The sequence below is a fragment of the Sphaeramia orbicularis genome, chromosome 6 (assembly GCF_902148855.1).
Source record: "Sphaeramia orbicularis chromosome 6, fSphaOr1.1, whole genome shotgun sequence".
NCBI classification, from domain to species: domain Eukaryota; kingdom Metazoa; phylum Chordata; class Actinopteri; order Kurtiformes; family Apogonidae; genus Sphaeramia; species Sphaeramia orbicularis.
The window spans coordinates 1,807,447-1,818,612 of NC_043962.1; the positions used below are offsets into that span (position 1 = coordinate 1,807,447).

Sequence of the window (11,166 nt, forward strand, 5' to 3'; positions counted from 1 at the left end):
AATTTTATTTTTTTCACTGTTCTTATTTTACTGGTCCACCCATGGGACAGTGACAGTAATTCTTATCCTTTATTTGACGATGCATCATTTGTTTGTGTGGTTATGTAACGTGTGTTGTTCTTGACATATGTTAACATTGTCTGACTGCATTTTTAATTAACTTTCGTAAATGTTACACGCTGTTACAACTGGAGCAGAAGGGAAGCATCAGGATTTCAGTGGAAAATCTGACTCCAAACCACTGCATAGAAACCAGTATAAAGGCTGTTCTTACAGATATGCCTTTAACCCTTTCATGCAACCCTGGCTTCGAGTCTGGTATCGACCAACTCTATATGTAAAGTGTCATGAGACAACTTTTGTTATGATTTGGCGCTATATAATAAAATTTGATATGATTGATGCATAGTGGTGACTCCAGTGGACAGCTATTCTCCAACTGTTCTCTTGTATATTCATGGATTTGTTTTAGTTTCATATCTGCCGACACATTGGACACTTATGCACCATCCCATACACTGCCGCTAATAACATTACTGTAACTTTGCCATTCTTGATAAACCTGATCTAACAGGTTTGAGTGTAAATCAATAGCTTGTTACTGTTATTAGACTGTAATTAACAACAAAACTATTTTTTTTCCGCATATTATCTCCATGAAGTGAGTAATAACTAGTATTAGAGTTTGTTAAAATGTGAGAAAACATCAGATTAACAGCATAAACTATTTTTATTTCATAGTTTTCACACAGTATATCAGTAAATACTTGTTTCTTCGCGTCTTCGGTGTCCAGTTTAGTGGACGTTTTTGCAACTCTATGGAAAATAGCTTTATAAAAAATGCCTAAAGAGGAATAAAAACACTCAGGAAAAAAAAAAAAATCTTGATTAAGGTTCTCATAATTCATGCATGAAAGGTTTAATACTTCTGTAGCACAAGTGTCAAACATGCGGCCCGGGGACCAAAAGTTGAAGTTGCAAAGTGCAAGTTAGGGCATCAAACTCAAAATAATATCATAATAACCAATAAATAATGACAACACCAATTTTTCTCTTTGATTTAGTGCAAAAAAACATTAAATTATGAAAATATTTACATTAACAAACTATCCTTTAACAATTAAATGTGAATAACCTGAACAAACATGAACAACCTGAAATGTCTAAAGAAAATTCAGTGCAATTTCAACAATATTCTGCCTGTTACAAAAAAATGTGTGCCTTTGTAGATCTGATCTGTAATGGCACGTGTATAAATGATAAGTTAAGGCATAATATTGAAAAAATTGTACTTATGTTTTTTAACAAATTTCCTCATTTTCAGATTATTCACATCCTTGTTTGGATTTTTTGTAAATGTAAATATTGGCATAGTTGAAAGTCATTTTTTGTACTAAATCAGTTTGGAGTTTTCATTATGTATTGGCTGCTGGGATGCTATTGGATGCTGTTATTTTACTGGTACTTGGTCCGGCCCACTTCAGATTAATTGGGCTGAATGTGGCCCCCAGAGGAAAATGAGTTCGACCCCCCTGTTTCTATAGGACTGAATAACTGCTGGGATGTGCTGGTGTGTGCTTGTGTGTGCATTTCCAGGGAACTTGGGGAACCGTCTGGAAGCTAAACTCAACAAACCCCAGCTGGTCCACTGGATGTGCTACAAAACCACGTCCACCTGGTTCCCCCTGTGGATCGACCTCAACATGTTCATGCCCATCGGTGTGGACTGTTGGATCGATAACATCAGGTACCGTCTCTGTCCTCCGTCTGCACAACCTTTCACCTTCAAATGCAGCGCTGGGACCTGTTCTCTTTTCTTTTGCTCCACACGTTCGCTTGCTTTGCTGACGTTGCTACACATTTTGGACGGAGGAGACATGAAGACGATGTTGAGTTTAAGGATAGAAGTTTTATTTTCCCTTCAGTGTTGGGAGAATTAACCTCCTCAGATTCAGCGTATGGGTTTTCCTGTCCAAATACTTCATTATGTTAATTGTCAGTAATTTAGATCTCGTTTATTTATTTATTTATTTTTTACAGTATTAACTTTAAATTAACAGTTTAATCTCATAAATAGAAAGAAATATTTGTGAAATTACGATACAATTGCAAATGTATTTTAACTGTGTTTTTCTGTGAAAAAGAAAAAATTCTTTAAAAATGGAAATTTATGGTTCTTCACAGTTAGTTTTTTCATGTTATTTTACATTTGACATGTAAAATCACAGTCTGTTTTGTAACTCATTGATATCTTCCTGTATCTTAAAAATACAGGAAAATCTGTAAAATAAACCTGTGAAAATTCTGTTAAATTCCAGAATTTTTTTTACAGTGCAGCTGTGGGTTTAATGTCACATTTGTGAGCAAGAGTTTCACAACTTTATACAAAAAAAAAAAAAAAAAGAAAAGAGAACTGTCCACCACAAAGGACATTCCATAAAAATTTAGAAAACTGCATCTGAAAAAACTTGTTGCATCAGGATGTTTCCAATATAGGCACTGATTTAATAAAAAACAACAACAGCTGGTACTGTGCTGGACATTTCCTGGGTCTGAGGAGGGATAACTACGTGGAGTTCAACTACATTTTGCTGTAATTTGCTGGTAGTTAAATTACATTCATATTTGTGCTGCGTCAAGTAGTTCCAGTACTTTTAGGGTCATTTTTTCTAGTTCAACTACTCAATTTGCAAACTACAATTTTGGGCAAACAACATAAAATTAAGTTTTTGGGGTTTTTTAGATTTATTTTTTGGCAATATAAATTGTATTTCAACATTGAACCCAGTCCCCTTTTCTTTACTTCTCAACGTGTTTTTTTTTTTTTTTTTATAATATTTTATTTAGAACAGCACCGGTTTACATTACAAATAGGGCTGTAAGAAAATATCAGTTCTGCAATATATCACGATATTCATTTCCCAATACTGTTATCGATATTAAAAAGTACTGTATCGATATCTTTAGGTATTTATTCAAATGCAGATATTGTGGAGGTTCATTTGAGTTTTTTTGTTTTCTTTTTTGTTTATATTTTATTTATTATATTTAACACTCTTGTATTTTATTATTTTATGTATGTTAGTTGTGAACTAATAGAATCTGAACATTTGAACAGATCCTAAACTGGAATGTCCTGTAAAACAGAATTTCATTTGAACACAGGAACATTCTGTGATAGAACATTAGACCCTGTTCTGATCAAATAAAAATGTGTTTTGTATTTGTGCAGATTTCTGCTGTAATTCAATTCTTCCAGGAAATAACCATTTAAAAACAGAAACAAACAAAAAATTGCCTTTTTAACAGTATCATGATATATCGGATATATCGTATGGTGATCCTATTGTTGTGATTAGTATCGTACCGTCAGGTTCTTGCCGAACACAGCCCTCATCAGATCTACCTGTTTCTTTAAGCTTAAAGTTTTTATCTGTTTTATCTGTTTCCTTTTGTCCTCATGCCTATACTGTTTGTTGCTTCCCTGCTGTAATACTGTGACTGTTTTATGTAAAGTACTCTGAATTGTGCTTCATAAATAAACCCTGCTTTGCTTTCCGTGCTTTCTTCAGAAGAATTTGGCTGAAGGGTCCAGTCCAAAAGTATTCCAATCACATTAGTTGTAGCTGAGCAGAATGACCGAATGTCTGTCCGTCTGTGTCCGTTTGCGTGTCTCAGACTTGTTTACAACAGGACGACTCGGCGCGCGTCCAACTCCCATGGGGTGCAGGTCCGGGTGCCAGGCTTCGGCAGACCTATCCCATCGAGTTTCTAGACGGCAGCAAACTGGTTGGTGAGAGAACACAATGAGTACTGGATAGCTCTGGGTTTGGGGACGAGTAGAGTTCAGTCCATATCCATGAGGGATGGAACCATATGAGAATGTCATATCACAGTTATTGTGACCAAATTATCAGCAGTTATCATTATTATCACGTGTATTGTTGAAATTGTGCTCAAAATGTTCAGAAGTACTGATACACACACTGAAAGAATTTAACCAAGTTGTATTTTTAAAAAAAAACCCAAAAAAAACAAATAAAACAAATAAAATAATTAGCACAATGTCCCTTCTGTGTCAGAAACATTCCAATATTAACCTTAGTGGTCGAGTCTATTCTGTCTGTTTTTCAGGTCCTTTGATTTGGCCTTTATATACTAGATAAACAAATGTTTACTATACCCATGTTTGGATCTGTTTTTTCAGCACAACTTCATCTATATCATCTGTCTATTATTTTTTCACTTTAAACCTACTATAAAAACATAAAAGGACAGAAAACACACAAAAAATATAAAATCTGATTTGAAAATGTATATAATTTATTGCATAAATACACACAGATACTTAACGAACCTTTTCAAAGACTTTAAAAGTGAATATTGGGTCCAGATATTAGGTATAGGAAAATAAAAAATGTAATAGTAACTGCACTTTAGAAATAAAACTTTTTAGTTATTTATAAGTAACTTTTTTGGGGGGGGGCGTATTGTTGTTGTTTTATATCAGTATTTATTATTTTTATTAGTAATTCATACTATTTACTAATGCTGCTGACACTCGGGGACCTGAGTACAAATGTTTCCTTTCTGTGTTTTCCATATGCAGAAATGACAAATAAATTTGAATCTGAATCGAATAAATTAAAACTATATTTAAATGTTAGACATAAAAGCAGATCTTTACATAAAGCAGATCTTTACATAGGCGTTCTCTCTTTTCACTTTAACCGTCAATATCACACAAAAGGACAAAAAAAAACACAAAAAAAATATAAAATCCAATTTGAAAAATGTGTATAATTTATTGCATAAATAACACACAGATGCTTAACGAACCTTTTCACAGACTTTAAAAGTGAATATTGGTTCCAAATATTAGTTATAGAAAATTAAAATTGTAATAAATTAAAACTATATTCAAATATTTGACATAAAAGCAGATCTTCACATATGTGTTTTCTCCCGTAAAAAATGCGGTAATCAAACACGGTTATCATGAGAATTAGAATTTAAACGGTAATACTAACCGTCTGGCAATTTTACCGCCGTTTATTGTTATACCGGTAATGGTTCCATCCCTAATATCCATTCATATCTCTGAAATAAAACACATGGTGAAGTTCTTTTTAGTGCGTGTGTTCACCTCCATCTGCTGTTTGTGGTGTTTCGTAGGTTATTTCCACACCATGGTGGAGCATTGGTTCATGTTGGGCTACACCCCGCAACGAGACGGTCCGAGGAGCGCCCTACGACTGGAGATTAGCCCGAGTACGAAGAGAAAACATGACCAACACACTGGTTATAATGTGAGTCATACTTTGTTCAGTTCACATTTATTTACAAATCCTTTAAAAATACGTTATACAAGTCATATCATATTTCCAGCAAGATATGATTGTGTAGAACGGGGAACCCCATAGAGGTTATCCATAGACATTAAGCAAACAATACAATTTATCCTGAAAACACTCCCTATTTCTAACTAGGGATGTACGTATTTTCAGAAAACAGTATCTCGTTAATTCAGAAAAACAGAGCCAAATTTTTTTTAAACTTATTTTTGTTGTAAGTATGAGATAATTATCTCATTATTCAGAAAAACAGAGCCGAATTAATTTTTTCATGTGAATGCAATACGCTTCCGTAAAGAATAGATAAAAACCTAAATAAAAGAATAAATACAGGCATAGATTAGAAGACATAGAACAACTGTAAAACAAAATAATTTTTTAAATAAATAAATAAATAAAAATACATGAAGAATAGATGAAAACCTGAATAAAAGAATAAAATACAAGAATAGATTAAAAGACATAGAACTGTAAAAATCCAATTAAAAATTAAAAATTGAAAAATTAAAATAATAACTGAATAAATAAATAGATAAAATAAATAAAGTAAAAATACAGAAGAATAGATCAAACTCCTAAGTAAAAAAATAGAATACAAGAATAGATTAAAACATAAAAAGCTGTACAATTAAAAACAACAACGAATAAGAACAATAAACCAATGCCAAATCAAACACTTGAATAAAATAAAACATTCAGTCATCTCGTGGTTCTAAAATCCCGTCAGTGTGTCCATCCTTTGTGTTTTGTCTGTTTTCTGCTGCCAGATGAAAACCCAGAGTACTTCAACCATGCTGCAGGAGCTGGTGCAGGACATGTACGAGCAGTACCAGGAGCCCGTCTACCTGCTGGGACACAGCATGGGCTGCCACTACGTCCTCTACTTCCTCACCACCAGCCTCAGGCTGGAAGGACAGATACATCCGAGGATTCATCTCCCTGGGGGCGCCATGGGGGGGCGCTGTCAAAACACTCAGAGTCATGGCTTCAGGTAACGGCAGCAAACAAAGATTAAAAAAAAAAAACAAAACAAAAAAAAAACAGGTCATGGAGTCATTTAAATCATACACAAGAAAAAAAAACTGTTTAACCTCGACCATAAATTTGTAAAATTAAAACAAACAACAATGGAACGACTGTGATATTAGAAACCAAGAAGAGGAGTCAAAGGCTAGAATGAATAAATGAAAATGTAATTGGTTTTTTAAAGGTTGTTAATGCATAGATTCTGTGTAAATAACCACCATCTTATTTTTTGTAGGTGAAAATGACGGCATCCCCATGAGTTCCAACATTAAGATCCGTGAAGAGCAGAGGATGACGACCACCAACCCCTGGATGCTGCCGTCGGAGGAGGCCTGGTCCAAAGACCACGTCTTCATCTCTACTCCGACCTTTAACTACACCAACAGGGACTACGAGCGCTTCTTCAAGGACATCGACTTTGAGGACGGCTGGTAATTTGGAACTTTAATCTTAATAAACGGCCGAGTTTTAGAGGAAAACCACGTCAAAAAGGAATACCCGTGATAAGAATTAACTTTTAAGTGATAGAATTAACCCTTAAACGCCAAATGTATCATATTTGATACATGAGTCTTGAAGCCCTCTACATCACAGGTGTCAAACATGCGGCCTGAGGGCCAAATCTGGCCCGCCAAAGGGTCCAATCCGCCTGCAGGATGAATTTGCAAAGTGTAAGTTAGGGCATCGAACTCAAAAAATAGTATCATAATAACCTATAAATAATGACAACCACCATTTTTTTTTCTCTTTGATTTAGTGCAAAAAACATTGAATTATGAAAATATTTACATTAAGAAACTATCCTTTAACAATAAAATGTGAATAACCTGACAAACATGAACAACCTCGAATGTCTAAAGAAAATGAAGTGCATTTTAACAGTATTCTGCCTGTTACTAAATGTTTTGTGCCTTTGTAGATCTGATCTGTAATGCACATGTATAAATGATAAGTCGAGGCAGAATATTGATAAAATTGCACTTATATTTCTAAACAAATTTAATTTTTCAGGTTATTCACATCCTTTTTGTTTGGATAGTTTGTAAATGTCTCTTGTGTGTTTCTTTTTTCTGTATTTTTCCTCTGTATTTGTTCTTTGATTGCCATTTAGTATGTTTATACTTTTATACTTTTATACTATTATGTTTAGTATGTAGTCTGTTTACCAGTTTGACGTGTGTTTCGCCCTTGGCTGCTTATTGTAAAGCATCTGAGTACTTAGAAAAGCGCAATATAAAACCGATGTAGTATTATTATTATTATTATTATTATTATTATTATTATTATTATTATTATTATTATTATTATTATTAAGTGTAAATATTGGCATAATTGAATGTTATTTTTTGCACTTAAAACAATTTGGAGTTGTCATTATTATTGGTTAACATGCTATTATTTGACTGGTCCAGCCCACTTCAGATTAAATTGGCTGAATGTGGTCCCCGAAGAAAATGATTTTGACAGCCCGCTCTACATGATCAGTGTGATATTTTTGTCTTGTAAAACCTGACGTATACAATTAGATCCATGCAATACACAGATAATCCACCAGGGGAGGAGTTATTCACCAGAGGCCTTCATGACACTACAAGACTGTCATTAATGAGGAGGAGGAAGAACTGGGAGCATTTAGAAAAGAATTAACTATTTATTAGACATGTTGTGTTATATGATGTTTTGTTTGTTCAAAAATAATGAATATTTGAGCACTGAGACCTGATGGATCAAATATGATACAAAACTGAAACTCATACATGGAAAAAACTAGAAAAGCACTTGGAGAGCGCAGACCTCCCCACGGCAGATTGGAATAGTTTTGTTTCAGACACGTTCCTCTTTTTATTCCTATGTATTTACACACAGCGTATCACCTTTGATCAGTGCAATGATTACAGTGAGTCCCAGTTCCACGTTAGAGAGAGATAGAAATAGATAGATACTTTATAATCCTGAGGGAAATTCAAGTATTCAGCAGCTTGCATACAGCACAAGACAAAACACAGACAGACCAACACAAAACAAAACAAAAAAAAACAGTGGGTTAGTACCAGGTTGACATGAAGGTTAGTATATTTACTCTAAAATACACTTGCTAAAGCATTTTCCTCAGAAGAGCTTCCTGTACAGTACTGTAAATACAGACGTCTGATTGTATTTACACAGTTCAGGGCAGTGATCAAAGTGAAAAAGTGATTGAAGTCATCTGCGGTGGTTTGATCTATCAGGTGATATATCTATCAGGAATAAATCACATCGTCACAATCATTTCATGTGAGGAGATAAAAACATTGTAGTTCTGACTGAATGGGCACCGGTGTAGTTAAAGGTGTCAGAAGGGTTATGTCAGTGTTTTTCAAACCTTGGGGTCGCCTGGAATTCAAATGGGGTCGCCTGAAATTTCCAGTAATTGATTAAAAAATAAATAATAAAAAAGTACTAATAAAAAATCTATGGTTGAGGTTGAGAGAGACAGTCACAATCCATAAAAGACTGTAGCACTGTGGTTCTGTTCATCTGTGGTTCTGTTCATCTGTGGTTCTGTTCATCTGTGGTTCTGTTTCTGTGTCACATGTTCACTGTGGTCAGTTTCAGATGCTGCAGCTCTTTCATAATTCATAGTTTCAGTTCTTGTTTGTTCAGTATTAATTGTCAGCCTTTATTAAAAAAAAAAAAAAAAAAAAAAAAAAATTGTTTTTAATTAAAAAAAAAAATGATTAAAAAATTAAAAAAAAAAAAAAATTTAAGTTAAAAAAAATAAAAATAAATATAATAATAATACTTGTCCTCCTTGTAAATCACAGCTGGACTGACTGGACATATCCTGACCAGGAAACTAAGTTCTCCCTTTGTGCAGAATCCACACCTGGCTTTTCTGCCTCTGTTCACATAATATAGATTATTTAGACTAAATGTTCTCTAAAATTACCGTTTATTTGCAGCATAGAATACCAAAGCATTACATGATCAAAAACAAATTAATTTTAGTAAAAAATGTCTGGGGTCAGGAGCCAGAAAAGGTTGGAACCAGTGGTTTATGTCCTTGTGCTTCTTCATTCATGAACTCCATGTGGTCCTGTTTCTTCCAGGCACATGTGGGAGGACACCAAGAACCTGACCGGAGAACTCCAGCCTCCCGGTGTTGGAGGTCTGGTGCATGTACGGCGTAGGACTTCCCACTCCGGTAACGTACATTTATGACAAGGGCTATCCCAACACGGACCCGGTGGACTTTGTTACGCCGACGGGGACTGACACGGTGGACAGTTTCAGCATGAGCCTGTGCAAACGCTGGGGGGGGGCAGCAGGAGCAGCCGGTCCACGTCACAGAGTACATGGGGGATGCCTCACCTGGACATAGTGTTCCACGATAAAGTCCTCCAGCAAATCAGAACAGTCTAGACGGCAAATCAGAAACGCCCAGTGAGATCGACATCAGATTTGACACTTAATAACAGACGCCGGCACGGACACTTTCAGAAACACAAACACATGGAATGCTGTCGGTCAGCTTTACTATCACATCATCTAATGCTCCAGGTGCAACTCCTCCAAACTAATCTAGGAAGCAACCTAAAACCCTAGAGCACAGGTGTCAAAGATGCGGCCCGGGGGCCAAATCTGGCCCTCTAAAGGGTCTATTCCGGCCCTGCAGGATGAAAGTGCAGAAATGAACTTGAACAGTCCGTGTTGTCCAATCCTTTTGGTTCAGGTTCCACATACAGACCAATGTGATCTCCAGTCAAAAGAACAACACAATAACCCAGAAATAATGAAACTACAAATTTTCTGTGTGAAAAAAAATTTAAGTGGAAAAAAAAAATAACATTACACTGTGAAAATATAAACATTTTCAAAACTATTCTTTCACAATAAAATGCAAATAAATACATTAATAAAAACAAAGATGAACAACCTGAAATGTGGAATTGTAACAATATTCTGCCTGTTCCTAAATGTTTGGTGCATTTATGGATCCATTGTGATCTGGAGTTGTGCTAATATAATAACAGATGGAATATTGTACAAATTGTTCAAATTTTAGTTCCAAAGTCCTAAAATTTGAACAATATTCTGCCTGTTACCAAATGTTTATGGAACATTGTGTGTAAATGTACATGTAGACATAATAAGTCCAGGCAGAATATTGTTAAATTGCACAAATTTTTCTAATGAAATGTCTGTTTTTTCAGGTTATTCCCATCTTTTTTTTTTTTTTTTTTTTTAAAAATGTAAATATTTTCATAATTTAATTGGGGTTTTTTTGTACTAAAACAAAAAAGGAAAAACTTGGAGTTGTCATTATTTATAGGTTAAGTCATTATTTTTACTGGTCTGGCCCGCTGCAGATCAAATTGGACTGAATATGGAACTGAACCAAAATGAGTTTGACACCTGTGCCCTAGAGCATAATAACCATGACCATGTTTTCTAAACTGAAGGCAGATGACACCAAGTCGAGATAAATTCAACCTTGCATACGTGCCAGTAATTAAAAAAGAAAATTACATTGTTATCCACAGTAATTAATAACCCCAATAAGTAACAGAGAGTGTTTAAGATGCTTCATTTAATGTCAAAATCTGGGTTTTTGTTAAGTTTTGATGATTGACCATAACTCAAGCAGCGCATATGTCTCATCTAAACTGACAATAGACTGTTCTATAAGTTATTTACTGGGTCTTTTCCAGAGCTAACAGACATGAATTTCCCCATGGGATTCAAACTCCATCAGAATCTGAATCGTTGAGGGCACAGTCATTGACATAATCTCATCCATCACCAC

At 34.8% G+C, this 11,166-nt stretch overlaps 1 pseudogene; it reads left to right on the top strand.

Annotated features, from left to right (window-relative positions):
• LOC115420973 (phosphatidylcholine-sterol acyltransferase-like) overlaps nt 1–9,965 on the top strand; it is a 10,169-nt pseudogene extending 204 nt beyond the window's left edge.
• Nucleotides 9,966–11,166: the final 1,201 nt, after the last annotated feature.